General features: G+C 44.4%; 1 long non-coding RNA gene across 2 annotated transcripts; it reads right to left on the reverse strand.

The window, feature by feature from the left end:
- Positions 1-3,895: 3,895 nt before the first annotated feature.
- LOC107305444 lies at positions 3,896-4,858 on the reverse strand. Of its 2 annotated transcripts, XR_001551601.1 has the most exons (4): positions 4,656-4,858; positions 4,378-4,440; positions 4,161-4,227; positions 3,896-4,078 (listed from the first exon to the last, which is right to left on the reverse strand). It is a non-coding gene; the product is annotated as an uncharacterized LOC107305444 (long non-coding RNA). The 2 variants fall into 2 exon arrangements; XR_001551600.1 differs by having other exon boundaries at positions 3,896-4,227.
- Between the last annotated feature and the right edge of the window lie 362 nt (positions 4,859-5,220).

Below are 5,220 nucleotides of genomic sequence, written 5' to 3' on the forward strand. Positions count from 1 at the left end.
CATCCATTTGATGAACGAGAAGACCATGTGAGGCAGCCAGAGATAGTAATACTCGAATTGTGGTCAATCGTGCAACAGGTGAGTAAGTGTCAAAGAAATCTTCGCCTTCTTTCTGAGCATAGCCCTTAGCCACAAGCCGAGCCTTATACTTTTCAATAGTACCATCAAGCCTAAGCTTCTTCTTGAATACCCACTTGTATCCTACGGGTTTGCATCCATAGGGTCGTTGTCACCTCCCAAGTCCCGTTAGCGATAATAGAGTCCATTTCACTACGGACAGCCTCCTTCCAGTAGTCTGCATCTGGGGATGCATAAGCTTCTAAAATTGACTTGGGAGTATCATCCATGAGATACACAGTGAAGTCATCTCCAAAGGACTTAGCCGTCCTTTATCTCTTGCTCCTCCTAGGAACTTGACTGGCATCCTCCTCAATAATAATTTCATGTGTGGTTTCCGAATGTTCAGTTGAAGTGACTGAACTCGGCATCATCTCAGAAGATTGGCTAGAAGTGTTATGTCCATCTTTCATTGGGAAAAGGTTCTCAAAGAAAGTGGCATCTCGAGACTCCATAATTATACCAACATGCATGTCCGGTACCTCAGATTTAACTATTAAAAACCTATAAGCAATGCTATGATGAGCATATCCCAGAAAGACACAGTCCACAATCTTGGGTCCCAACTTACGTTTCTTAAGAATTGGTACATTGACTTTTGCCAAGCACCCCTACGTACGCAAGTAAGAAAGTGATGGTTTTCTCCCAATTCATACCTCGTGTGGTGTTTTGTCCTTATTTCTGTTAGGAATTCTCTTAAGTACATGATTCAAGGTCAATAATGCCTCCCCCCACCATGCCTGAGGTAGCCCCGCGGTATCTAACATGGCATTCACCAAGTCAGTGAGCGTGCGGTTCTTCCTTTCGGCAACCCCGGCCGTTGGATTCGGGAGAATAGGAAGGCGTCCTCTCATGTATTATGCCATGTTTCTCATAGAATAAGTCAAATTCGTTTGAGAAAAACTCTCCACCACGATCTGACCTAAGTCTTTTTATGTTTCTATCAAGTTGGTTCTCAACTTTTGCCTTATAGATTTTAAAATAGTCTAGAGCCTCATCTTTCGTTTTTAGCAAATACACATAGCAAAATCTAGTAGCATCATCAATCAATGTCATGAAGTATCGTTTTCCACCCTTAGTCAACACCCCATTCATCTCGCACAGATCAGAATGAAGGAGTTCTAATGGCGCCAAGTTTCTCTCCTCGGCAGCCTTGTGGGGCTTACGAGGTTGCTTTGATTACACACAACTATGGCACTTAGAAACTTTGACAATGGAAAATTTAGGAATCAGACTCATACTGGAAAACCGAGACATCAAACCAAAATTAATATGACATAAAGTGAGTGCCAAACATTCGCCTCATCATCCACACTGCCACAAATATGGTTCACAGACTTATTGCAAAAATTAGAAAGAGAAAAGTGGAACAGGCCTCCGCTCTCATAGCCTTTACCAATAAAATATCCATGTTTAGACACGACTACTTTATTAGACTCAAACACTAACTTAAACTCGTCTCTACATAGAAGGGAACGACTAACGAGATTCTTGTCGATAGTAGGGACATGCTGCACGTTCTTCAGCTGCACGATCTTTTCCGAAGTAAACTTCAGATCCACCATGCCAACACCATGAATAGAAGCATGCGACTCATTCCCCATTAGGATGGAGGAATCTCGGATGGCCTGATAAAAGGTAAACAATGAGATATCAGAACAAACATGTACATTGGCTCCTGTATCAACCCACCAATTAGTAGATTGACTGACTGAAAGAACAGTAGGAAAATTACCATACCCTGTCCCATCTTCAGTCTTGCCAATGGTCACATTGACAGAGTTAGAAGTCTGTCCAGCAGGTGCCATCATGCCCTTGCGTCATGGGCACCTCCTAGCCAGATGGCCAGGCATTCCACACACGACACAAGTTCTCTCTTCTTTGTTGTCATTGTTACCCTTCTTCTTGAAGTTAGTGTTCTACTTGGCTTTGAATTTCCCGTTGTTCTTGTGAGAGGGCTTGTGCACCACATTAGCACTTGACTGTCCCCCATTGCCTTTAGACGCAGCATCCTTAGCCTGAGCCTTCTCTTCAAGATCAAGAGATGAAATCAAACCCTCAACGGAATATTCCTGTCTCTTGTGTTTTAGTGCAGTGCCGAAATTTCTCCAAGTGGGAGAAAGCTTCGCAATAATGCACGCGGCCACAAACATGTCGGGTAAGGCGCACTTTAGGAGTTCGAGTTCCTTAGTGATGGTTTGTATATCATGAGCCTGTTCGACCACACAACAGTTTTCAACCATCCTAATATCACGAAATTGCTCCATGATATACAGCTCATTGCTAGCATCAGTGACACCGAATTTGGTATTCAGCGCATCCAACAACTCCTTAGAGTCAGTTATATGCATATATGACTCTACAAGACGATCACCAAGAACGCTAAGAATGCCTCCTGCAAACATAGTAGCGGTTTCCCCGAATTCTTTCTGCTGTTTAGCAGTCAGAACCCCTTCAGGTTTACCAGTACTAACCCAGAAGCACTTCATAGCCGTCAGCCATAGAGTGACCCTGATCTGCCATCTCTTAAAATGCACACCGGTGAATTTATCCGGCCTCAGTGCATCGGCAAAACCAGCCATCGAAAAATCAGAGTGCCTATCATAAGGTTTTTGGATTGTTGAAAGTATAAGCACATAATGATTTAATCTATCGCGTAAATAAATCATGACATTCTAAAGCGAAAATGGCAGCACATAGATCAACCAACATGTACAGATCTAATCTAAACATGTATGTGAAATAGCTACACACGAATAGATTAAATAGACACAGAACTAGATTAAACATAATTGACCTGTACCGAAGGTTGTTTTGAAGAGGATTGGAAGCAGCACGAACGACTCGCGGCGTAGGATGTTGACGACGGCGAGCCGCGACCGATCGACGGGGAAGACGAGGCGTCGTTGACGAACAGCAAGCAGTCGCGCAGAGCACTTCCCAAAAACCTTATTCGCTCTCTCCCGGTGCAGGACTTCACGAGGACAATGATTCCGGAGACCGGCTTTCCCGATCGCTGGTACACGCCGACGAAGGGGACGGAGTAGACGACAGTGGCGGCACAGCACAGAGGAGAGGCAAAACCCTAGATTGTTTTTCATGTACGTTGCAACGAGGTAGCGGTCCGGTATTTATAGGACGTGTGATCACCACGTCGTAACTGAACCGGATAAGCCGCGCGTAACCTATGCGGACTCTATGCTATCTGGCGCAAGAAAGAATCCGATACGATAAGTTTGCAAAAACTGATCACCGAAATTTCCGTTTCATGCAGCAAAACATAACTGCAAAAAGAAGCCGCATCTGCGCAAGCACGAGGAGCCAATTTTGGCGGACCATTCATGCGCATGTCGTGCGCGCGCGCCAACCGGCCCGTGCCCGAGCCCGAGCCGGGCCAGCCGAGGCGAGGGAGCACGCGCGTGTGTTGCTCTATTTCCTTCTTGCTCAAGAGCCTAGAGAGCACTCTCCTATTTAAGGAGGGCTCACTCTCATAGAACTAGCAAGTTGGTACTAAATGTTCTCATGCATGCTTCCATGAGATGGGCTTTTGTGATTTTCCTAGGAATTATTCTACACATGAGCCTTAGCCCAATTAATAATTCCAACAGCATGAACAATTTCCTTGCATTGGAAGATGGCTTGAGGGAAGAAATACCCCCTCTATTGAATTGAAAGAGGCATTAGAAGAAATTAAATTGTATTTATCATATGTAATAATGATTAACAATAAATTTTGAACTAATTACTCTTTAACTAAAGAGTAAAAGAGGGTAGGGGAGCAGAGGGAAAGGGAAAGAGGAGATTTATGAGTTTGATCGCATACATGCATTATGTCATTGTAACGTTGTGTCTTCTGAAGCTTTGAAACACTATCAAGGTCATCATAATTAAGAGACACAAGGTCAGGCATATCATCATCAACAATCTCTTCCATACCCATTGCTTCAGCATTTTCTTCCTCCTGAATTTTTTATGATTAGTTTGTAAATTCTCAACAAATCAATCATTGAAAAATCTGTAACATCATAGTAACTGAAACCAACTCAGAAGATAGGCTTCATTGTTTGACAGTTCATCAAGATCCGCTAAGAAAGAATCAGCAAGGCTTGCCTGTAAAATGGCACTGATTAGATAAATGAAACACATCGCACATAATCGCATAATAGAAAAAAATGCATAACCAGAACCAAATGTCAAATTAGCATGCTTGCACATGCTACTTTACATGACCTGAAATGAATTTATGAAATATGAACTCACCATGATCTTAGGCTCTAAGAGAAAGTCTTTCCAGCAGCAATTAACAGATCTCCAAATGTAGACCTAGAAAGAGAAATCACAAAATAACCACTGATTTTTCTACACTTCACCTGCCATGTTGGTTTTTCTGTACTGTCATTCGTGAGCAGGATATCAGATTGGTGCTGTTAGGTTTCTATTTGGGATCACCCAGGTCTAGCATTGATCGGGTACTCTATTGACATGGTAGAACAACATTTGCACGGGGTGTAAGAGGGATTAGGGTTTAGGTTACCGACCGGTGGAGCCACTTGCCAAGGAGGAGGAACCGGCCATCGTCGTCGATCCAGGATTGGTGCTGGCGGCGGCGGCGGTGGTCGGTGAAGCCCCGGCAAGGACCTGGTCGTAGTGCTCCCGGGAGGTCAAGGTGCGGCGGTGGCGATTCCTGTCACTGGCTGCGCTTGCCCTAGATCGGTTAGGGTTTTGTGGGGTGGAGTTGTAGCGGCGACGAACTTGGTTTTCCGCGTGGAGCCAGCCTCCACCCCCTGTGTTTATATAGCGCAGTGTGACAGGGGCCCACCAGCCTATTGGGCTGGGCGCCCCGATCAGGCGCAGTCAAGGCCCTCTCTTGAGCCGTTGGGCTCAAGGAGGTGGGAGATCAATCCTAACATTCTCCCCCTTGATCTCACTGTTTCGTTTAGGCTTTTTCTATTCCATCACAGATTTTTCCATAGAGCATGTTTCATTGTCTCAGTTAATCATCGATAGATTCCACAGCCACTATACACATCTCTATTCAGAAAAAGATACTTTACTTTTGGGCCATATAGTCTAGGAATCATAAGGCTTCCCTTAAACCCATGT

The sequence above is a fragment of the Oryza brachyantha genome, chromosome 12, assembly GCF_000231095.2.
Source record: "Oryza brachyantha chromosome 12, ObraRS2, whole genome shotgun sequence".
Classification (NCBI taxonomy): Eukaryota; Viridiplantae; Streptophyta; class Magnoliopsida; order Poales; family Poaceae; genus Oryza; species Oryza brachyantha.